This window comes from Polyergus mexicanus, unplaced genomic scaffold (assembly GCF_030449975.1).
Source record: "Polyergus mexicanus isolate NDT 795.1 unplaced genomic scaffold, iyPolMexi1.0 SCAF_25, whole genome shotgun sequence".
Lineage (NCBI taxonomy): Eukaryota > Metazoa > Arthropoda > Insecta > Hymenoptera > Formicidae > Polyergus > Polyergus mexicanus.
The window spans coordinates 1,992,818-2,019,235 of record NW_027223345.1 but is presented as its reverse complement, the minus strand read 5'-3'; the positions used below and the strand labels follow the sequence as shown (position 1 = coordinate 2,019,235).

The 26,418-nt window shown below is 40.1% G+C and overlaps 1 pseudogene; it reads left to right on the top strand.

Moving 5' to 3' along the window:
* The first annotated feature begins 6,967 nt into the window (after positions 1 to 6,967).
* Positions 6,968 to 26,418, top strand: part of LOC138943135 (uncharacterized) — a 35,215-nt pseudogene continuing 15,764 nt past the window's right edge.

Here is a 26,418-nt window from a genome sequence, read left to right as displayed (position 1 = left end):
GAGAGCTGTGATGGGCGCGACGGAAGAGGAAGATGGAGCATCTCCTATCGTGTACGTTAAAGGATGCGAAAAACGAGAATGGCTGGTCGATATACTTGACGATGATGCGAGAAACGACGTTATTATTGAGACCTTGGATGCGGACTATGAAGATATCACTTCGTTAAATAAGCTAGATGTTACTAATACTATGCGCTGTGAAAAACATTTGAAAAATTGCGCTTTACAAAATGTATTTAAAATATTCAATTGGTGGACGAATCGTCATAAAGATTCGCCCAAACATTATTTAGAATAAACTATTGTTAAAATATATTTTATTCTCTTTTATTCTTCCCTTTTCCTCTTTCATATCCCAGTATGCGAGTATTAAATTTCAGTACGTGACGTTAGATAGCAGCGTCAGCCACCTTATCAGGCTATGAATGTTACATTTCAGTACATGCACATAGACTTTAAATATTTGAATAGTGTATAAATAATTGTTTTGTTGTTTAATTGTCGTTCGTTAGCCGTTCAATAGTTGTTCAATAGCTGTTCGATTGCCGTTCGATAACCGTTCAAAGCCGTTCGATAGCCGTTCAATAATCGTTCGATAGCCGTTCAATAGCCGTTTAAAAGCCGTTCAATAGCCGTTCGATAACCGTTGAAAGCCGTTCGATAGCCGTTCAGTAACCGTTCGATAGTCGTTCAAAGCCGTTCAATAGCTGTTCGATAGCCGTTCGATAGCTGTTCGATAGCCGTTCAAAAGCTGTTCGATAGTCGTTCAAAGCCGTTCGATAGTCGTTCAAAGCTGTTCAATAGCCGTTCAAAGCCGTTCAAAAGCTGTTCAAAGCTGTTCGATAGCCGTTCAATAGCCGTTCATAGCCATTCGATTGCCGTTCGATAGTGGTTTACATATTATAATAATATATTATTCATATTTAAAAGACTTTAGATATTTGCTCGTGGAAACATGCTAACATTTGTTTTGTTATCAAGAGCTGAGAGTAAGCGTGCGGACGCTATCTCTCTTTCAAGTGCATGCGGACGCTCTCTCTCTCGCACCGCCTCGCGTATGCTCTCTCTCTCGCACCGCCTCGCGCTATTCTTCTCCCACGCCCATAGAATATCATTAGCGCTATCCTTCTCTTACACATTGCGGACGCCTCGCGCTATCTCTGTCACACCTACTCGCGGCATCGTACCTTCGCGTTCCCTCTTCCCCGCGGCCCCGCACCTACCGTTCCGCCGCGGTCCCCCTTCCCCTCTCCGCGGCCCCCGCGCCTACCGTTCCGCCGCGGTCCCCTCCCCCTCACCGCGGACCCCACGCCTACCGTTCCGCCGCGGTCACCCCCGCGTGACGTCATTCCCACCCCATGACGTCATTCCCACCCCCGTGATGTCATACCCCCGTGACGTCATACTCACCCCCGTGACGTCACCCCCCTGACGTCATTCCCACCCCGTGACGTCACCCCCCCTCCCCCGTGACGTCATACCCCCCCTCCGTGACGTCATCCCCCCGCGCCGGTTTCCCCTCACCCCTCACCACCCCTCAGAGGACCATGGCTTAGAACCGGCCTAGATACACTACTTAATATAATATGAAATAGGCAATAGGAACAGAATTTCCGACGAGTTGGATTTCTGTTCTCTATTGCCTGTTCCTAACCAATCACAGTGATTCAGTTTATTTGCTAGAACGAGCGCGTATTTACATAAATTTCCATTCCAAAGTTTCCATTCCCTGTACCTTTGCAATGTGCGATATTCTTTACATTTACAATTCCATCGGAAAAAGTTACAACAATTTCTGTGCTCAGGCCGTGTTATGGGCCACCTACAATATCTGTAAGAGTTTGGAGTAAGACATAAGTAGTAAGGCCTGTTCTACAATACATTGCATGTTGGCCTACGTTCGGAAACATCACTCGTGTGCACATGAGCGTCGTTCTATCTTCGTTATTTACTAAAAGTTGAACAAAGATAGAACGACACTCGTGTGCACACGGGTGATATTTCCGAACGCAGCCTTGCTGTCAGATATCGGAATGAAAGAATTTCTTTTTCGAAAACGAGTTTTTCTCATTGGACCATCGGCTGCGTTTCGACATCCGACAGCAGCATACGATGTATTGTAGAACAAGCTTAAGAAATTGTGGATCACAATTTCTTACTGCTTATGGCTTCCGCATACAGAATGCGGCAACGCGATAATCAATTACTGTCTTTCTTTTCCGAAAACAATAAATATAATTTTATATAATTTTTGCCGCATGTCGCCAAGCAAACATTACGTCTTACTGCATACTCTTATGGCTATTGTAGATGGTCCTTTAATGACTACGTTTACATAGCGGTTTATAATCCGTCCAGTTGACACCGAGCATTAGTTACATTACATCTATGTTACAATTTCGCACTGAACAATATAAACGTAATACATCATGTGTTATATTATATTTACATTGTTGAGTGCGAAATTATAATATATATATTATAATGTAACTGATGCTCATCGGCGTCGACTAGACGGTTTAATAATTACCGTATAATATTATCCGATCTAAAATTTTTCTTCTTTTGATTATAATGTTTGAATATGAAGCTATTTTGATGCTCTAAATGTTTGCATCAATCTCTTTTAAGGGGATCCTAAAGCGACGGGCGAACTCCGACGGGTTAGCGCCCTCATCCAAACGAACTAAAAATATCGATAATACCGACGTTTTTAGTTCCGCCATTACCGACACATTATTATTTAAAACATATGCATAACAGAAAAAGTAATCTTTTGCATTGTGTATCGAGACAATATCGCGTATTTTTACTGTTGCATCGTCTCGTAGATATCGAAACATATCTAAGCGTGTCGATGATAGTAAAATATAGATGTGTCTTTACTGCATAGTTTGAACACAAAATTTCAACATCGCCCATATTGTGACATGTACTTTTCCATATATTTTTCAAGAGAAATATCACTTGATCATTTGTGTATGTGTATATATTTATATATACATGCATATATATATAATATATTTTATACATGTATAATATATATATATATATAAATAAACTACCGATAAACTAAGACAAAAAGTCTTTTAGAGATTTGCTCGTTTTTGCTTCGTTTTGAAGAAAATCGCAAAAAATGAAACAAATAATTTTCACCAAAAAACTTAAAACAACACTAAAATTATTAGATTTATCAAAAAGTATTATAAAATAAAAATTGTAGAACATGGAATCAAGAAAAGAGAGTGAGTTAAAATCCTCCTGAGGTAAAATTAGATTAGAAACAAAATTTCACGTTGTCGCGTATTTATATCTACAATCCTCTAATTTATATATATTAATCTAACGCGAAAGATTATAGATAAAGGGAGCCTCATGAGCGAGACTTTGGAACTCTTCGATATTTGTCGTCTCGCTTGCTTCTTCATTCTTTCTCGCTTTCGCTTTTGTCGACTCTCCAGCATCGCGCGGGGATCTTTCCTTATCTACTATATATAAACATCTTATAAAATAAAAACTGAAACTTTCATATTGTATTTTATTAGTATAAAAATAATTATAATGGATTAATGAGATTCTTGCGATTAAAATAACACCAAATATGACATAAATCGGATAATTTTAAATGAAATAAGTAATCATAATTTTAATAACATAAGTGATTAAAAATAATCCGATTTATGTCATGTTTCGCGTCATTTTAATCGCAAGAATCTCATTAATCCATTATAATTATTTTTATACAGATGAAATGGAAAATACAAGTTTCACTTTTTATTTAGAAGATGTTTATATTTTGTAGATAAGGCAAGATCCCAGACGCTGAAGAGTCGACAAAAGCGAGAGCGAGAAAGAATGAAGGAGTAAGTGAGATGACAAACATGAAAGAGTTCCGAAGCCTCGCTCGCGTGACTCCTTTTATCTGTAATCTTTCACGTATATATGTCATTTTACTATAGAAAATAAAACTTTTGTATTTCGCATTTTATATATCTGAAAATAATTGTAATGGATTAATTACATTTTTGCGATTAAAATGACACCAAATACAATATAAATCCGATTATTTTAAATGAAATAAGTAATCATAATTTTAATAACATAACTGATTAAAAATTATCCGATTTATGTCATGTTTAGTATTATTTTAATCGCAAGAATCTCATTAATCTATTAAAATTATTTTGATATCGATAAAATACAAAAAACAGAAATTTTACGAACGATATGTAACCCGAGATATTATAGATAAAGAGAGCCTCGCGAACGAGACTTCGGTACTGTTTGATGTTTGTCATCTCGCTTGCTTCTCGTTCTTTATTGTATTCTTTCATCCCTATTATTATATTCTTTTATTTCTTCGACTTTTATTCTTTCTATATTCTCGTCTTTCTACATAATAATACATTAATTTATTCGTCTTTATTTTATACAACATAAATGAGATATTGTGTATATCATAAATAGAAAAAGTATTTAATTATGTGTATTTTTGTATGTACATGTGTTGTATTTAACTATAGTTAAATAGAAAAAGAAAATAACTTATGTTCTCTCATTTATGATGTATCAAATAAACATAAATAAATAAATTTATTTATTTTCATGTAGGGAGACGAGAATAGAAAGAATAAAAATTGAGCAAATAAAAGAATATAATAGTGGGAATAAAAGAATACAATATACAATAATGAACGAGCAGAAAGAAAGAGAGAGAGAGACAGAGAGACAGACAGACAGAGAGAGAGAGAGAAAGAGAGAGAGAGAGAAGCGAGAGTGAACGCGTAAGTGAATATGCGAGGAGCATGAAGCTAAGCGATACGTAGTACATAGCGAGCGGGCGATTAGAAAGAGACAGAGCGTATGATCGAGAGAAAAAAGATACTGCAATAATGTTAGTGCATACATGTATATTACTCTACACGCATGAAAGAGACAAAGGTAGTACGATTATGTCTGTCCTTGTCATGTAAGATTGCAGCTCCGTCTATCGCGACATCACGCAACTAATCTACTGCTCTGTTTTACTCTTGAGCCTCCATCTCGCACACACACATATGCACGAAAATTTTATTTTGCAAAATCTTTTTTATAAAGCTTCTAAACTCACTTCTCTAAGTTCACTTATACTCTTTGATGAAATGCCGAGTGCGGAGTTTACTGATTAGGCACGTGTAGATTACAAATTTGTTATATTAAATAAATGTTGACGCAGAAGCCGAGAACAAAACTAATTTTCTCATTTTTTTTAACTTTTCATATGAAATGTTAAACTCCGCACTCCGTTATTATGTGTACCTTAATTGTGGAAAAGGATTTGTTGATATCTATAATCAACAAAAAGATTTTGCAAAATAAAGAATATTCGCGTTCTGTCGGTAATATTGGATTCCCTTAATGTGTATATATATATATATATATATATATGGTATATATAGGGTGTCCCATTTTAAAGGACCCACTCAAATATCTCAGAAACACTGCGTTAAATCGAAAAATGTTTCAAACAAAAGTTGTGTGGCTTCAAGGGGGCCATAAGATGGTGATAATTATTTGACCTTGGAAAATTATTTGAAGGTCATGTGAAGGTCAACTTTAAAATCTTAAATGGAAACCCCCATTTTTTATTTAGTATTCTTGTAGCTGATATCGAGAGCTTTCCAAAACACTATAATAAACTATTTTTTTATTCAGTACTTTTTGAGTTATTTTATATTTTAGTTTGACATCTTTTGATATAAAAAATTAAATATATCATAAAATATTCAGTTTTCGATAATCTTACCGTAATACTTTTATGTACAGAATAATGAGACAAATCAATTAGTGCAAAAAAAAACCAAATAATTGTTTAAAAAAATACATAAATAATTTTTTTAAAAACTATTATTTTTTCATATTAATTGATTTGTATCATTATTCTGTACATAAAAGTATTGCGGTAAGATTATCAAAAACTAACTATTTTATGAGATTTTTAATTTTTTATATCAAAAGATGTCAGATTAAAATATAAAATAACTCAAAAAGTACTGAATAAAAAATAGTTACAGTGTTTTGGAAAGCTCTCGATGTCAGCTACAAGAATACTAAATAAAAAATGGAGGTTTCTGTTTAAGATTTTAAAGTTAACCTTCACATGACCTACAAATGATTTTCCAAGGTCAAATCATTGTCACCATCTTATGGCCCCCTTGAAGCCACACAACTTTTGTTTGAAACATTTTTCGATTTAACGCAGTGTTTCTGAGATATTTAAGTGGGTCCTTTAAAATGGGACACCCTGTATATCTGATTATGATTAAATATGAGCCTCTTTTGATGCTTCAACTATAATTTCTAGTATATAATTTTTGATTGGATATTATATGGTAGCTCAATTATAAGTTGCCATGTTAACATAGTCTAGGTGTGCAATTAAAGTATTCAAATTTGTGTGTGGCTATAAAATATATATTTTTATTTTAATAAAATTATTTTGGATAGTGCAATATCAAACGATAAAGACATTTGGTTTCCCAGAGATACCGATGCTTTTACAAATACAATTACAATAAATTACAAAAAAATTTGGTAGTACAGTATTATAATCGTTTAATAATCCATTACATATTGTACAATTATTACAATTATTTTGACGAGAAAAAGTATGTAAGTATAAAACATTTTTTGTATTTTGTATACTGCATAATCTTAGAAAAATAATCTTTTTCATACATGTAATACTAATGAAATAATATATATGCCAAGAATTTTCTAAATGAAGTATTTACAAGTATGTTCAATAAATATCTTTTCAATGTAATAATTATTACATAAAAATATTTATATTTGGCACATTTTTCCTCCATCTAATAAACTTGAAATTTTACATAACTTCAATATTATTTATGATCAATAGGAGTATTTTATTTTTCTCAAATTTTTTTGTGATATTGATTTTAATTTTTTCGTTAATATTTTCTAGATGGACGAAATACCTGGAAAGCAGCCTGGTACAACAGTTTATGTGTACAATGACTACACTTATAACAAAGATTCTCGCAATAATCACATTTTACGATGCAGTACTCGTCGTTCTTCAAGATGTCCTGGTACTATAATCATTGATAAAAATGGCAAAATATTTTTAAATCAAGAACATAACCATACTAAGACACAATGGAAAATACAACAGTCTGCTATAATATTAGAAATGTTACAACTTTGTCGAGAGACGTCTTTGCCTCTAAAAGAAATATTCGATAGCGTCTGTCGAAAGTAAGTATATATTTTGTAATCAACCGCTTTCGCGAGGCGGTCGTGGATAACTCGGTCGGGATCCGGGGCTCGTGAAAGGGTATCGAGAGACGAACGATAGATACGTTAGGTAAAATATAATTTATTGCGTGTAAGTATGTGTGGATACAGAGTGAGTGTATGTGTATAAATGTTGTGTGTGTGTGAGCGTGTGCGCTTGTATGTGAGTGAGATGGTGAGCGAGCGAGTGCGTGTGCGAAAATGAAATATTTTGTATGGTTTACAATGTGTATGGTCGAGGCAATCGCGATGCATCCGAATTACAATGCGCGGAGTGTGTTGCGGAGCGCGCTTTCAGCGATTCGATACAATTATCGATTACGTGCGCGGATCTGGATTTCGGCAGAGGCCGCTAACTACCGGGCGGTAATTTCGGTCGGGCCGGTGGGCGGTCCTTAGACGTGTCGGTATCGATCTGATTGCGTCGATCGATGTCGCGGCCGGGTTAGATCCTCCCCCTTGAGCGGAATTTAGCGCGCCGTATTAATGGCGAGTCCGATCGCGGTAATGGCTGTCGCGGAATTACTGCGAGTTCGCGGATATCGCGGTATTATTTTCGTCGGGGATGGTTTTCCCGTAAAATGCAGGAGTGCAACGGCCGACGGGAACACCCGTCAATGGCAGGGAACTCCCTACCACTGGATGATCACCGTTGCACTTAGTTGGACGGATGCGTGCGAGGTGTCGAGAACTCCCGACGGAGGCTGAGTACGCCCAACCTCGTGTTCCTCGGTCGCAGAGATTTCAAAGGATCGCTCTTAGAGATGCCGCAAACTCTCGGCGGAGGCTGGGTACTCCCAACCCCGTTTTCTCTCTCTTTGAGCGTGTTTTCAGGATCGTTCTGGATTCCAGGCGTCGTACTGACTCTGGCGGTTGCGGAAGATCTGGTCCTGAGATGTAAAACGTGCCCTATTTATACCGCTTTTCCGGCGGGTGCGCGTGCGTAATATGCCTGATTGTTTTTCGGTGAACCGCCGCGCGCGACTCGGGTGGTTTCGGGAACGGTCGGTACGGTTACCCGAGCGCGGCGACGGTTCCGGGTAAACACGCGTTGTAACGGCGGTTTACAAATCGGAACGTTTGATAAATCTTTAAAAATGGGCGCTCGGCGCCTCCGCATTATGCCCGACCGGTGTTTGTCGGGCGGCGGACTTCCGGCGGATCGACGGCCGGATAACGGTGGAGGGATGCATCGTTACAATTTTATTCTTACATATAGTTTTATTATAGCAATTTTAAAATAAGATAAAAAGATATCAAGTGCATATGTAAAAAAAGTGCTCTATAAAAAAATGTTACTTTTGTGTAACTTGTTAAAAACTTGTATCACAATATGTTATTATTGTGATTTATAAGTTATGTAAGTTATAATTCTATATTTTCATATGTATGCATACTTGATATATGAACTGTTATAAATTGATAATTACAAACTTCTTTGCATTCGAAATATAGATTTAATACATCATATGAAATTGATTGTTTAATAGAACCAATTTCTTTATGTACTATTGTTGATGAATAAGTTACATAACTTCTAACTTACTTTTAACTTCTTACATTATTTATAAACCATATCATTTAATTGCTTCTATTAAATTACTTCTATTATAAGAAATCAATTTCATATGTATTAAATTTGTATTTTGAATGCAAAAAAAGTTTCTAAAAATCTCTGTATATCAGTTCATATATCAAGTATATACATAGAAATCTAAAATTATAACTTTTATTACATTACTTATAAATTATGATATATTTACAATAACACACGATTAAATTACTTATATTATAAGAATAATTAATATTTGATATGTCTTTATTTTAATATTGAATGATTCAATATAGAAAAATGAAAAAATACCTTTTCTAATTGAATCCAGTTCCATTATAAAACAAATTGTTTTCCATAAGTTGTTTAATTATCTATTGATATCTATTGATGAAAGAATAATTTTGTTTATTTCGGCAATTGCATTGTTAACAGCATTGATAATCTTTCTAAAGATAAGAAAAAAATAAATTAGACGAAAAAATATATTTGATTAATATTACAAACATGTATAAAAAATAGTAGTATTGTAAGAGATATTATATATAGTATTATAAAAATGCTAATACACAGTACTATAAAAATGTTAATATCGTGACAGAGAGATTATTATATATTTTTATATATTTTGCGCCTTTATAACTGCGCCTGGCTCTTATTGCCAATATATCCCTTTAATAGATTTCTAATTTGAGAGCCTTATTTACATTTAATTTTAATTAAAAAAACTTTAGAAAATTAAATATATACCTTTGAAACTTTAAATAAAGACAGCCCAAGTTTGTCTAACGTTTAAAACTTTTTTCTCTTTTTTCTGTTATTCTACCGCTTATACAGTTAGAAACAGTGCAAGGAACAGTTTTTCCATTTTTTATTTTTAATTTACAGATTTTACTAATAAAATTAATTGTTTAACTATCACATTCACAGACACGGAGAGAACAATCAGCATTTACATTGTTTTATGTCTAAAAAAATATCTCAAAAGCGTATGCCTATCCTTCTTCTATTCTCTAATGTTCGTGATCTTACAAATGATTTTAGGAATATGGCCCCCTTTTTTTTAGTCTTAGCAGGGAGGAGAAATGCCTTTACGCATTTTCTGCCCACATTTCAGTGGACAGGGGTATGTGGGACTCCCCCCGGGCCTAAACAAACGGCCCGGAGAATACCCACTAAAATCCCCTCCGTGGCGCCAGGCTCCTACCTGGCGCTTCCCGGCCCGACGGCGGGATATGCTTACGCTCTACAACCACCGCCGGGCCACACATGCGCTTTCCTGCGCCCCTCCGCCGTAACCCTACCTCAGGGCGCGCCCTCTGGCGCTATCCTCCAACGGGTGAGCAGAGAGTGGAGGGGCTATTCCACCTCCATCCCCTGGTCACTCCCTTTCCCGTCTGCCCCTCGGGTAGTCGAGGGCTCCGGGACGGCACACGCACCGGAGGGACCAGGCTCCTGCGCCCGGCCCAAGGCTCTCCGAGATACATCGGGAGGCCTCCCCCCCTTTCCTTTCCCCGTCCGAAGGGAGGGGTTACACCCCCTACCCCCCAGGCGATGCTCGGCGGGGAGCCCGAGTCCCGAACAAATTGGGCAATTCGGGGTCCCCTCGCACCGAGCTGCGAGGTGGCCGGACTTGCCACACCGGTAGCATAGCCCGGACCGATCCTCCCCCCCCCGTGCACCGCTGCCTGACATGGCCGATCGCCAGGCAGCGGAAGCACTGCAAGGGGCGGGCGCGGAGCACCTCCACCTGTGCCCACGTCCACCCCACGCGGACCTTCCCGGCCACCGCCAGCCTCCTGACGAAGGCCGCGGAAGCCCGCACCCATACGGTCCCCGGGCCGGACGAGGACCTCCGAATCTCCCCGACCCGGAGATCCCCGCCCCCAGCTCCCGGAGGGCCATGAGGGCCTCTCGCGCCTCTTCGAGGGTCACCGAGCTGTCCAGCCCCCTAAGTCGCATCTCCGCGAACTTAGTGGCCCGGGCAACCCGGACCCCTGTCCCCTCTAGGACCCCCCTAAGGCTCTCCGCTAGCCTGTCCGCCAGTTCGGCGGATGTGGGAGGCTCCGGGTCCTCCTCGTGGGCCATAACTGGCCTGGGGATCTCGATCAGGATCCCCCTGTTCATGGCCACCCGCACACGCGAGTCGGCGATGCCCAGCCCCGGGAGATCTATACACCCCCGGGTCCTGGCCATCGCCGCGTCCACGGATAGCCCCGCACCCTCCGGCGCCGACAGCATGACCGCTGCCGGACCCGGAGGCCGAGGCCTCCGCACCCTCGGCGGCCTGTGTGGGGGCCGCCCCTCCCCCCTCTACCAGACGGCCTACCAGGCCCCGTGGGAGAGGGTTGGGGTGACTCGGGATCCTTGCGGGCCCCGCGCCCGCCCCCTTCCTCCGCACCACCTGCGCCCACGTCTCCCCCGCCCGCGCGGGATAGAGCGCCGCAGGGGGTGCCCGCTGGGCCCGGTCGGGATTAGCGGGAGGGGCCGCAGCCTTCCTTCTATCCCCCTTCCGGGACTTGGCCGTAACCGGCCGCTGAGCCGGGAGGGGTTTGGCGGGGGGGGGCCTCAACCACGACCCCACCGCTCCCCCCTCGGGTTTGCCACCGATCCCCACTCCGCCCCCCGACCGTTTCAGCGCGGTCAGGAGACGCTCCGCCACACCTCTCATCCCCTCGGCCAGAAGGGCCTCCACCTGGGCCATGGACAGGGGGCCCGCAGAGCCCCCGGCATCGCCCCCTCCCCGTCTCCACCTCCATGTCGCCCGCAGAGAGGGCGACGATAGGTGCGGGACTCGGTGAGTCCTTCAGGACTCGCCATGCCCCCGAACGGAGCGCCCCCCCCGGGAAGGACTCCACCGAGTCCCCGCGACCCCCCCCCGACGGTCGCGCATCCCCGTCCTCCATCCTCGAAGGACCCTTGGGCTCCCGCGCCCGAGGAACTTTTGCAGGCGGGCTCCTCCCTTCGGGCGGTGCAATTGCGGGAGAGTAGTTCCGACTCCGAAGAGTCGTCACCTCCTCCCGCAACGCCCGAATCTCCTCCTCGCATGAGGTGAGTCTCCTCTTCAGCCACTCGTTGGCTGATTTGAGGAGGCCCATCTGTGCGTCCTCCGAAGAAGCAGCCCTTCCGAGGAGTTCGACGCTTTGACCTTCACGGCAACAAGGCGCATGCTCTTCTTGTACGTCCCCTTCAGAGTACTGGAGACGGATACCATCCGCTCCAGCTTCTCCAGGGACGCACGAGACCGCTTCTCGATCTCGAGGGTCGTAAGGTCCCTCGCCTGCTCGAGGATCTCTTTCTCGCGGGGAAGGGTCCCCGTCCCCTGCGTCTAAGGAGGCACGTATCCCTCCTGTAGGATACGAGCCTCCTCGAGAACCCGCAGCTCCCTCTCCCTGGCTTCGGCTAGGCGCTCCATAGCCGTAGTGGGTGGTCTGCCCCTTCCTCTCTTGGCGTCGGCGATGTTCCGCCGATTCTCCTGAGAGAGCCCGGGAACCTTCGCATCCTGCGTCAGAACCACCCGGTCGCTCTCCGCGTCGGCAGGGTAGTCGGTCGATTCGCTGTCGGAATCCCTGTCCACCAGGGGCAACCGCGACCTCGCCTTCCCCGACGCTTCCTTCTTCTTCGCCCTCTTCTTCCGCGGCGTCCTAATCCGCGGTGGCGGTGGCGGCATCCCTTCCGCGCTGGTTGTCCCCGTCGATGGGGAGGGCCCCCTGGACTTTGTCCCTGGAGCCACCCCCACCGGCGTCGGGACCCTCCTCGGGCTCGGAGGCATCCACCGACCCTTACGTTCACAGTAAGGGCCGATGAAGTCCTCAAAGCAGGCCTCCGTCTGGTAGGATTCCTCCTTGGTGGTCATACCTACCTCACCCAGATGTTCTGGAAGCCTTTCCAGGAGAACGATGGGCCTCCTCTCCTTCTCCCGGTCGCGTGGTGGTGTCGCTTCCCGAGCCTCGTACCGCTCAATCACTTCCGCAACGTAGCGGTCAAGCGCCCTCTTCCTCTTCCTCGCCTCAGCGATCGCCGATTCCTCTGCGTTGCTCGCTGGCAACAGCGCAGACGGCCCGTCGCAGGATGACGACCTGTGGGGAGCCGGGACAGTACTCCCCATCTGCCGGTCTGAGGTATCCGAACCCCCAGAGTTCATTCTCGTTCTGTTGTCCATTCCCATCTGAAACAAAGAACTGGTTTGATTTCGGGGTTTTCCTTCCCCTAAGACGGTTGGCTCCACCACGCCTAACGAGCCCGTCCTGCCCAGCTTTTCCAGAAGTGTGCTCCTCCTTTGGCTGGCTTTTAGATCCCTTCCACCTTCTGCGCAAGGCAGGAGGCTTTAGGGGAGCCCTCTCACCACGCCAAGGTGGCCAGCCGTCGAGAGGGAAAAATGAACAAGGCCCCTTGGCTCGGGCCGCCCATCCTTGACCCCCCTCTGTTCGCCGGGGGTCTGAGCTCCATGCGGTGCCATCCTCGTCTCAACACGGGAAGCCCGCCCCTCCCTTTTTTCTGTCTCTGCTTTTTTATAGTGGAGTGAGACAGACCCCCACTAGGCGGACGCCTGTGTTGGCGGTCGGGTCGTTACCCGCAACGAGACCCCCGTAGGGTTCCCTCCCCCGGCGAAACAGGAGAGGAAAGGCCACCCCGATTGGTTAGATCGGGGCACCGACTCGCGCAGGCACGTGCCCTCCCACCGGTCAGGCCACGCCATTTAGACAGGGATATTTGCCATGCTGAAATATCCTTGCACCGGCTGCATCCGAGTTTTTATACGAGGGGGAATGCAGACCCCTGTTCGTAGGATGTCAGGCTTTGGGGCACAAGGCGCGAAGACTCGAGTGTTATTCCCCTTCCGTCCTCCATCGTCCCTACACCGTGTCCCTGCCTCCGAGTTTTTATCCGAGGGGAAAGGCAGACCTCTGGGGGTCGGATGTGTTGCATCGGGACCAAAGTCCTTCCGCACCACATCCTCCTCATACCACCGATGGCCATCGTCTTATACAGGGAGGCCGACGCTGTACTCCGCTCCGTGTGTCTCCCTTTCGGGAACCACCCGGCACGGAGCACCTACCCGGATCCCCATATACATGATGGGGATATCTAAGCCCTAGCCTCTTCCGATTTTATACAGGGTGAAGCGGACCCCTGTTTGGTCCGTGTGCGGTGTCAAGACCTAAGTCCGTCCACCGCCCACTTCCCCTGGGGGTGTATCGCCATGCCGCGATGACATCCCCAGACCGCTGCATCCGAGTTTTTATACGAGGGGGAATGCAGACCCCTGTTCGTAGGATGTTGGGCTTTGGGGCACAAGGCGCAAAGACTCGAGTGTTATTCCCCTTCGGCCCTCCATCGTCCCTACACCGTGTCCTTGCCTCCGAGTTTTTATCCGAGGGGGAAGGCAGACCCCTGGGGGTCGGATGTGTTGCATCGGGACCGAAGTCCTTCCACACCACATCCTCCTCATACCACCGATGGCCATCGTATTATACAGAGAGGCCGCCCCTGTACTCCGCTCCGTGTGTTTCCCTTTCGGGAACCACCCGGCACGGAGCTCCTACCTGGACCCCTCATACGGGGTTGAAGCTACCCTACCGGGAAGACGCCTGCTCCCGGGTGGCTTGTCCAGCCGAGGCCGGACTCCACCCAAGACGCCGCCCCCCGTAAGCACCCCTCCGAGGAGGAAGTGCCTTGGCTGTATTTCCTTCGGATTCGGGACTTGAGCCAAGCTATGGGTCCCTCCTCTTCCAGACAGCCGGCCCAAGGAATTCATCGTCCTGGGTTTGCGCCCTAGCGCACGCGAGAACCTCTCCAAAGCTACCCAGCCCCTCCCCCGGCCGTGCGAAAGGCTTAAGGGCATTCCTGCCCCCGATCTACTAGCCAGGCGTTTGCCCGGCCTTCGACCGTGACCCCCGCACCCGTAGGGAGAGCCGAGCCACCCCAGCGAGGCCCTTTCCCACCCTTGGTATCCCTGAATCTACCCCTACCCGCACAACGCGATTGGTGTGCTCTTAGCACCCTTCCACTCCTCCAAGAGGAGCTTCAGGGTGAGCCCTTTCACCACGTCAAGGTGGCACACCGTCGAAAGGGAAGAATCTGGCCCCTGAGACTTGATCAAAATCGACTTTTCACTTTTTGGAAACTTTCTGATCATATCGAATAAATAGTTATATACATAATAGCTGTCCAAGTACCTATACTAAATATATAATACTTACTAAAAGAAAGATTGTTAGAATGGAATAAAGATTATCTTTTTTTTTATTTAAAAATTAGTAATGTAGTACATGATTGTATGTGTGGTATGTATGCTAAATTCATGATGACATAGTATACTAAACTTACATTAGAGCACGCGCGGCATTAATATTTATATTGTTTAAATCATAGACGCTATGATGGACGACGCGTCCATCTTAAGTCTCAAAATCATGACAGTCATTTATTGGTCATTTATTTATATCATGACTATTGTGACCAATCGGTCATGACGTGGTCATGACTTTACTCACATCATTTAGCACGTGTGAAATTAATTTGCAGAAAAATGTTATACGATTGAAATCTAGCGAAATCCTTTCAATTAACATAATTATTAATAGACAGCTATTAGACTTACTGTGTGAAAATTGCTTTGCGGAATTTCACTGTTATTACATTTAATTCTATTTTTCTGCCAATTAATTTTACACATATCAGTTATTTAACATAAATATAAAGTTATAAAACTTAATCTTATATAGTTACAAACAAAAAATATTAATTTTATTATATGCTTTTAAATGCTTTCTTCCATTTGATATTTTTAATCATTTGATTTGATTCTGTTCTTCATAATGATCAATATAATGTATAATTTTCGCCCTTTTCATTAACTTTAGAAATAAATAATTATCCCTTGGTTAATAAAATTTATAATTGTTGCTTATAAATTTAATATATAGATATCCTGAAGAAGCTATAACATTGTCACATGCTATACTAAGGTGTATCTTGTACCGTGAAAGAATTAAACTTCGCCCAAGTTTGCCAAAAGACATGGAAACTCTTGCTGCGAGTTTATCAGCATATGTACCTCTTAAAGGATTTTATAAAGACAGTATTACTTGTAATGATGGAAAAATAGCATTAATATTTACAACTGATAAACTCTTACATGAATTAGGAAAGTCAACGGAACTGTATGTAGATGGAACATTTAATGTAAGCTCATGTGCGGTAATTTAAATACTTATTTTTCTATATTTCTAGATTTTTTTCCAGCTAGCCACTCAAATCGACATAAGAATGATTTTGTGTTTATTGCTCATTAGATATTGAATAAAAACAGAATAATACTTGTGTCGACTAGTCTTATTAGCTGGAAAATAATCTTAGATAAAATAATATGTGATATGTGATATAAATGATATATGTGGTATAAATGATATTCTTTGTTTTCAGGTTATTCCACGTGTGCCACTAATGAGTTACTAAATGTACACTATCCATATCCGACATATGAACGTAGTAAGAACAATATAATTTTTCGCGATATTATTTTTATTTGAAGTTATGCAAAATTTTGATATAAATTTAGTGTTGTGATTATTTTCTTGACCAGTGTAATTAATATATATACGTATATAATAAAGTTTATTAAATTTTTAAGGGTGTTACAACGATTTTTATCCTGTGTGAATGTCGCTCTAGTGATATGTACAAAGCTATATGGAAAAAAATTGTAGAATTAGTACCAACACTTGAAAAAAATGTGAAGTTTTTAATGAGCGATTATGAAATAGCTGCCATGAAAGTGATGAGTGAACAATTTCCAACAGCAAAGGCACATGGGTGCTGGTTTCACTTTAATCAGGTATGGCAGTTTACTAAATTATTATTAATTAATAAAAATCATTATATATGAACATAGAGGACATTGTAACTTGTTTAAAGTCTCACATGATTTATCTTTCATGGTGTATTTTTCTCTAATACAATTTTTCTGGAATGGTACGTCTTGAGAGTCATCTTAAGGCACCTGAGTAGGCGCCGCGGCCATATTGGAATGATGACGTCAGAAGCGAGAAATGACACGCTGAGAATTCTTGCGTGCCATTTTTAAATAAAAAGATATTTTAAAGAAACAAGACTACAGATCGCTTTAGTATACTCGTAAAATTGTCCGAAAACTAAGCTTTTCCTTTGACAATTAATAAATAACTGTAAAATGAGTGTTAAAGTAAGCCTAATCATACGGGAAAACATGTAGTTTGTCAGCTGTCGAAAGAAGTGCAAAATGTTCTTTTTACATAATACTTAACTTGTTAAGCTTAGTTTTCGGACAATTTTATAAGTTTCACAAATACGTTACACATCATAGCATTAGCATAAAGTGAATAATTACGAAATGGCACGCAAGAATAATTTGGGCTGCCAAAACGTCACTTTTCACGCCTCATAGTTCATCGATTTGCAACGTGAGGCACTGTATAAAAATTCTAACATATGGGTAACACGCTGGTAACTTGTAGCTAACACGTAACATATATATAGTATATATCTATTATATATCTATTATATAGTGTAGTACTCTATTAGAAAAATACTTGAGCAAAGGAAGGGCGCAATGCTCAGCCATTTCCCAAAAAATTTGATTTTAATAATATTTAAATAATATATTTTCTTATATACAGCTCTGTTAAGTCGATTATTAAAAAGGCGACGTAGCTCGGGCATTAAAGCGGGTGACTACCACGCATCAGACCCGGGTTCAATCCTTGTCCCTGGCACTTTTTTTCTCATTCTTTTTTATACAATCCAGCAACGAATATTCATGTAAAATAAAGTTAATTAAATTAAATTTTTTTTAATTACACTTTTGGAAGGCAATTTTCTTTTAATTTATTCAATTTAATTTATTCAATTTTAATTTATTATTTAATACATTCTATCCGATACAAAACGAAGTAAATAAAACGCCACTTTTTGAACATAATTATAATTTAATACAAAATTACAACAAATAATTACGACAAATATATCATCCGAATAATTGTAACCGATCTGTAGAGAATGTTGATGTAACTGATAATAAGGATGAATAAGTTTTGACACATTTGTTTGTAATTTTGTATTAAATTATAATTATTTTCAAATAGTGGCGTTTTATTTGCTTTATTTTATATCGAGTAGAATGCATAAAATAATAAGGTTGTAAGTTTAACAAAAATTATGCTCAGTTTCATGAATAAATTAAAAGAAAATTGCCTTCCGAAAGTACAAATTAAAACAAATTTAAATTAATTAACTTTATTTGAGTGGCCTTCACTTGGACACAGTACAATTGGACACGGTGCAAATGGACACGTTACAAATGGACACGAGATTGTGCACACGGTTCAATTGGACACAGTGCATTTGGACACAGTAATTTTGGATACAGTAGCTTCTGGACACGTAAGAAAATACGCATCGTTTACTTGGACACCGCTCACTTGGACACTGTTCATTTGGACACCGTTCGTTTGGACACAGAAAGATGCGCACCGTTCATTTGGACACCGTTCGTTTAGACACCGTTATTTGCCCACCGTTCGTTTGGATACCGTTCATTTGCCCACCGTTCGTTTGGACACCGTTCATTTGCCCACTGTTCGTTTGGACACCGTTCATTTGCCCACCGTTCGTTTGGACACCGTTCATTTGCCCACCGTTCGTTTGGACACCGTTCATTTGTACACAGAAACATGCGCACTGTTTGTTTGAATATGTAACAGATAGAGAGAAATAAAAATCATTTTGGGAAAATATAATCAGTATTCTTATAACACTTTATACTGGTAAATCTATGTAAAATATGAAATCGTAAAAAGGAGACACATTTGAAGGTTATATCTGTCAAAATAAAATATATTCATACTTATATATCTCTGATACTGATGTCATTAATTTTACATTGCTTTTAGCACTTTGTTTAGCCTTTCGCATATTTGGATGTCATGCATGGATACAGTGGGTTCCGCCCCCCCTGCGGGGGGGCTCCACTTCCGGAAGATATAACCTAACCCAAACCTATTTCTTATTTAAAACAAAAATTTGGTGTGGATTACGTCGTATAACTTAAATCAAATTTTGGTGTCCAAACGAACGGTGTCCAAACGAACGATGGGCAAATGAACGGTGTCCAAACGAACGGTGGGCAAATGAACGGTGTCCAAACGAACGGTGTCCAAATGAACGGTGCGCGTCTTTCTGTGTCCAAACGAACGGTGTCCAAATGAACAGTGTCCAAGTGAGCGGTGTCCAAGTAAACGATGCGTATTTTCTTATGTGTCCAAAAGCTACTGTATCCAAAATTACTGTGTCCAAATGCACTGTGTCCAATTGAACCGTGTGCACAATCTCGTGTCCATTTGTAACGTGTCCATTTGCACCGTGTCCAATTGTATTGTGTCCAAGTGAAGGCCACTCGTCACAGGAACGTGCGCATCATAAATATAATAGCACAATACTCTAGTTCTCTAGTAGTAGAGGTTCTCATTAAAATTTTCTATTCAATATTTTATTTTGTATTAATAATAAAAATAATTATTATTCTATTATTAATTACGTATATGTATGTTCTATAATAATTTAAAATATTTATATTTTATGGTTACCAGAGTATTGTGCTATTATACATTTATAATAGCACGTTCCTGAAACTAAGTGATGCGCTCCTTAGTTACGATTTATGATGCGGTGATGCGTTGCTAAGGAACGAGAGATAAGAGGGGAGCAGCGAGCAGTAGGCGTGAGCTAAAAAATCCAGCCGAAAGTTACATATAAATCCCAGTTCACTTATATCAGTGCTGCTGGGATTTACTTGCACATTTCGGCCCGATTCTGTGGCTCATGCCTATTGCCCCCACTCACCGCTCGTGCGTTAGCAACGAGTCGCCAGATATGCGTGACTAAGGACCGCGACGCTTCGTCTCAGGAGCGTTTATATGTAAGAATGCCCAAATATAATAATAAGGCAATACTTTTCTAAATACACCGCGAAAATTCTTAGAATTAAAAGTTTTTTTTCAATATTTTATAATTTATTGATATAAAATATTGAAGAAAAACTTTTAATTATAGAAAAGTATTGTCTTATTATTATATTTGGGCATTCTTATATACGGACGCTCCTGAGACAAAGCGTTGCGTTCCTTAGTTACGTGTATCTGGAGACTCGTTGCTAACGCACGAGCGGTGAGTAGGGAACAATAGGCGTGAGTCACGAAATTGGGCCAAAATGTGCAAGTAAATCCCAGCACTGACTTATATGATAAGTCGTTGAACAGGGTTCTTATTCCTACCGCAGCATCTTTATTCCTATGTCGCCACCGTCAACTCGGAGTTTCACGGTGACTACTCAGGAGCCTTAAGACATATCTGTGGTTCGGAATCCACGTTAAGCTGTAAATCCCCTTGTAAGTGGGAAATATTGAGAAGGCAGAGAAATTGCTAGCGCTATTAGAGATTAGGACAAAAAGAATACATAAACATACCTTTACAGGCACTTTCACGTTACTGGAGATGTGTAGGATTAACAGATGCACCAAGAAATGTTTTGTCCATGACTATGACGATGGCATTGATTCCTTCTGATTGCTTTGAAGAAGCATTTTCCCTGATACAACTGGAAGCTAATCAGATTTCCAATAAATATCCTGCTATTTGTGACTTTCTAAATTATATACGCAAAACTTGGCTACCATTAGCGTCAAAAGTTAGTGTTTATGATTGTCCTGTGAGGACAAATAATATAACAAAGAGTTTTCATAATATAGTGGGGAAAAGATTCAGAAAAGGAAATATTTGGAACTTTTTAGATAATGTTATTATTAATACTTCTTTTCGTTTCACGTAATAAGATGAACAAGTTTTATAACATTCTATTTACAGACAATCTACAGAAAATAATTGTTGATGAAGAAATAAAACTAAAACGTCTACAGGCAGGCGAGAATATTAGATGTCGTACTAATATTAAAAATAATAGGCGAGATCATAAAATATTGGAGGCTCAAAGAAATTTTGCAAATGGCAGGTTTGTAAAAAACCTGTGTTGAAGTCCCCTAAAGTATGTCAAATAATTAATTATTAAAATATATTCTGAGACATGTAACATGTCGTTTCTAGCATAATTTTTTATTTAAATATTAATTAATTTTGTCTGCGTTGCATGCATAGATGCACGCATACTTCTATATATATATATATATATATATATATATATTGCATATATATTTGCATTTCTATATTTCTTCATAAATGATATGTGAAATTGTACTTTTTATTGTTTACAGGATAAGTCTTCAATGCTTTTTACATATGTTCAGTGACGGATCTGAAAATTTTTTTCTGGAAGATAAATTAATTTCCAAAAGTACGTCTGTATTCTCACACACAGAATAGCGTGATAAATAATATTTAAAATAATATTAAAATTAACATCTAAATACAAAATTAATACAAATATGGTATAATAATAAATTAATACAAATATAATAATGTACAAATATTTATAAACTATGCACTCGGTCGAAAATGTTTAGGAATCCTAAATCTATATGAAATACATGACGGCTAGTGTTTAGTATATGTTAAAATATATAAAATTTTTAAATCATATTTCACATAATTTAATGAGAATTTAAATGACTATACTAAATCCTGATTTTAGTTTACTTCTTGCAGTATTATGATTAGGCACCCTAGTCTATGTTATTAAAAAATATTAAATACATATTTCAATTAAATACGAATCATAAAAATTTGGTTTTTCAGTGGTTATTAATAGAGAATAAGAATTTTCTGTTTTTAATTTTTTACAACTCTTTCTATTTATTATTATAAAAATTAATATTAATCGCATTTTATTTCAGTCATTGAAGATAACAATCAAGTATGTACATCGAGATCTGATGGACAAGATGTGGCTTCCAAAACAAAATCAAATACATTGTACATTATGTTGTGCCTCCGGAGAGGCACGGTAGTTGGGATTGTTTGCCGGAAGGAATTTGGGAATTCGGGCTCCGCCTGAGAACTTCACTTGTTGTTGTTTGTTTAAAATGACACCTTTTCAGTTAAATAAATATATTAATATCTATTTTATTTGTGACTTGATTACAATGTTCCCGCACTTTCGCTCGCGTTGCGTATCACGATAACGGATATCTTAACGTGCGCGTGTCTAGAGTCGAGTTTCGGTCTCGAGACTCGCCTCTCGCTTCTTCGTATATATTTCTGCCGACTGCGTGGCTATTCAATATTTTAATAATTATTGATACTCGTTTTGACACTCGCGGTTGTTAGAGATATTGTTCGCGTAAAGGAATAAAGATTGCCCGTTTAGTAGTTATTGTCACTACCCGCGTAATATTAATTAATGATCAAGACTGCCCGCCGTTCGTTAGCGGTGGGCCTTTTTATTAACTCCCCTTGGCTTCCCGGGAGGGGGTCGTTTAGCGACAAGGCTGTGTGTCGTGTCGCTTGATTTTGGCAATCTCCGGATGCAAGCTAAGAAGTTCTAAGTAGGACTTCTTTGCTTGCACTTTCGCAATTTCTTTATTCCTTTTTATTTCGCCTTTAAGTAGGACTTCTACGTTGCATTTTCGCAATGTCCTTCTTCCGCTTGCCCTGATTTCCGCGTTTTCGCAATGAAATGATTGCACGGTCGCTCGGGCTTAGCGCGTGGCTCGCGTTGTCAGCGCTTTGTTCGGTCAACGCTCGTAACGTGATCTGTATTCGCGTTACACGTTGAGCAATCATATAAAATAATATGTATTTAGAATAGTGTATTTAATAATTCGTGTATAGCCTGTTCGGGCTATAACATCCCTCCCCCGTAAGAAAAAGAAAAACGGAGGTGTAAAAGTGACGTTTTTCGCAAAACAAAATTTCTTCTTATTCTAATATACAATATTTTTCCCGTATATAATATGAATATAATCGTTTCTTATTCTAAAATCGTGTGCTTAAACTACGTTTTAGTATGGGTCTTGGGAATCCGTATGATATACGTGGTTCGTTTTCTTCGTATATCCTGACTGACGGTCGTCTCGTATATTTCTTTTTATTTTTCATAATTATATAAATTATTAATATTATTATAATTATTGTGGTTATTCCGCTTGTCGCCATAGGATATACGAATTGTTTTTGTGTGAAGAATTTGTCGTTATGTTTTGCAAATCGTTGTTCATTTCTTTTAATTTATTTTTTAGTTCTGTTAATTCTGAATGCTGTACGATATTCTGTTGTTTCGTGTCTAGTATATCTGTATTGTCTCGTATAAATGTAATATTAATTTCCGGTAAATATGTTTCTATTTCGCTACCTTGTATGACTTCTTTTGGTTGGATCGTCATTTCTGTTGTTAATAATTTACATTTATTTTGAAGAGTAATTTGCCCTGTTCCTTTAATTACTTTTCTAATCTCGTTATACTTTTCGCATTGAATTATTATTGATTGTTCGCGTACAGTTGAATATAGCCAAGTAAGTGGCTGTTGTAACGGTATCCATATCGTTTCTGTCGCAATTACATGTTTACTTTTGCAAGCCTTGTTCTGGTTTTGTGGTTGCAAGTACATTTGTATTTCGTACGGCGCGTTTGAATTAATACGGTGTATTGGTTGTGTTTTCTCGGATATGTATCTGGAATTTATTTGGATACACTTTTTTAAATCGTCCTCCGTTATTATAATATACGTTATTCCTTCTCTATTAACTACTATTATTTCGTGATTTACATACGTAAGATATTCTATTACATCTTCCGCATCTCGAATTAAATCTGTTATCATCGCGATGATTACCGTAAAATGTTCGGTTATTTCTTCGCGAGTACTGTATTCTCGAACATAATGGTTTAATAGTTTACCGTTATGATCTAGTATATTTTCTAGTTTATCTAGATGTATTATAGTACTATTTAAAATTTTTATTTGATTTTCCGCGACATGTTGAATGGTTTGTTGATTATTTTGTAGGAGATTTAATTGTTCATTTATTAACTCTCTATCATTCGCATCCATTGTACCGAACAATGTTTTCGCTATTGTGCCTATTCCGTCGACGAGACCTTTACGTCCGTTCGTCCGTGTCTTATATAACGTATTTATTAGAGTCGTCAATTTTGTTAACTGTTTCGACTCGTTTTTTACGATTTCCTTTAAATTGTCGCAAGTACGTTTATGGTGGAATTCCGATTTTATTTGTTCGCACATCTCGTTGGTTTGTTGAATGTATTGGTTTATTTGCCATGCTTTGTCGTTTAGCGTTGTTATATCTAATTTAATAACTAATTTCCACGTTTTTGTGACTTGTTGCAATTGTCCGATTTTCTCGAAATATATGCCGGGGTTGTGTGGGAATTCTTGGATTTGGTAAGGCGAATCCGTTTCATGTTGCCCCGTGCGACTCTCGGCCTGACGGCTGTTCCAGCTGACGAGTATCCTGCAATTTTATATTAGAATGTTTCATATAACTGTTTTATCGGCTCTTATTTTATGAGTTTCAGCTTTCTTCTTGCTAGCTCTTAGCGTCGGTTAGTTTTTAATTCAGTCGCGTTTTATTGAGTATCCGACTAACATGGTGTGCGTGAATTTAGTCGATCGTTCGCGTTATCTGCCTTCTTTGGAGGGCGAGGTTGACGATACTGGTGATGGTGCGGTGTTGGTTATTGTGCCTCAAACTGATATGAATATGGTGGACGATGGGTTCGACGATACCTTTTGGGTTCCTCGTTATGAATCTCCTGATGGGTTCATTCCATTTTTGCGTCGACTTTGGCTGGATGTGCCGGTACGCCTTCGAGGGCGCGTTTTTCGCAACCATCTCCGTCCTGTTGAGCAAATGCGTCGCGCTTTGGATCGGATGCGGTCGTTCCAGTAACGAATAAGTAAGTTCTTATTCTAATTTTCTATAAATTGTTTTAATTTATTTGTATGCATGCGCACCACTTTTCTTCCTTTCTTAATTATATAATTCACGTCTGAATTTTTCTCGATTATTACGTACGGTCCGGTCCATAGGGATTCAAGTTTCTTGGATCGTCCGCGTCGAAGCGTCTCGTCGTATACTAATACTTTGTCGCCGACTTTAAATTTGATTTCTCTAGTACCTTTGTCGTACTGTTTTTTGGCTTTAATTTTTTCTTCTTTAATATGCTCTTTTGCGAGCTGACTCGTTGCCCTTAATCTTTCTTTCAATCCTTGCGCGTAATCGTCGTAATTGTATGTCGGTTTAGGCGGTCTCGTCAGTGACGTAGGTAGATCCGCTTGGTGCCCGTACACTAATTCGAAGAGTGTATACCCCGTAGCTGTATGTGGCGTCGTATTATACGTAAACATTGCGAACGGTATCCATTCGTCCCAGTCTGTCTGGTCTTCGTTTATGTAGTGTCTTAAATATTCCGCTAATGTTCGATGCGATCGTTCTAACGCGCCATTACTTTCCGGATGATAGGCAGTTGTCTGTATTTTATTTATTTTTAGTAATTTACATGTATTTTGGAATACTTCGCTGAGGAAATTTGTGCCTTGATCCGTTAAAATTTTTTCCGGTATTCCGTGTTCAAGTACAATTTTTGTAACGAATTCCTTACTGACCGTGTTCGCTTCTTGGTTTGGAATCGGTATCGCTTTGCTGAATTTCGTTAAATTGTCTTGGAATGTTAAGAGATATTTATTTCCGTTTGTTGTAACTGTTAACGGTCCTACAATATCTAACGCGTATTTTTCGAAAGGTTTAGTAGGCGTATCCGTGATTATTAACGGTACTTATTTTTTCGCGATAATTTATTTTTCTGGCACAATTCGCATTTTGCGATGTATTTTTCTACATCTTTCGTTATTCCTGGCCAATTATAATTTAGGCGGATTCTTTTTATCGTGCGTTCAACTCCTTGATGTCCTCCTGTGGATGCATCATGATATTCATATAATATCTGTTTCTTGTCTTCCTCTGTGTATATTTTTTCTTCGTCGGAGTTTGTTTCTTCTTCTATTGCGAGGATTTCTTCCTCTTCTGTTTTATGCGCTTCTCTTGTTACATTGCGGCTCAGTGCATTGGCGTTCGCGTTCGCTCGTCTGGCCTTATGAATGATTTCATAATCATATTCTTCGAGTTTTAATCTCCATCGGATTAATCTTGACCCGGGATCATTCACATTAAATAACCAGATTAATGGTTTGTAGTCGGTTACGATTTTAAATTTCGTACCGTATATGTATGGCCTAAAATGTTTTACAGCCCATACAATTGCTAGTAATTCCTTCTCTGTTGTATTGTAATTCTGCTCCGCTCGCGATAAAACTCTGCTGGCGTAAGCAATTGGTCGGTCATTACCTACTTTTCCTTGTGACAATACTGCTCCGATTGTATAGTCGGAAGCATCGGTGGTCACTATGAATTCTTGATTGAAATCTGGATACGTTAGCACTGGCGCAGTCATTAATTTTTCTTTTAATATTTCAAAAGCATTTTGCTGTTCCATTGTCCACTCGAATTTTTCCGTTTTCTTTGTTAATTTCGTTAGTGGCTTGGCTATTTTTGAAAAA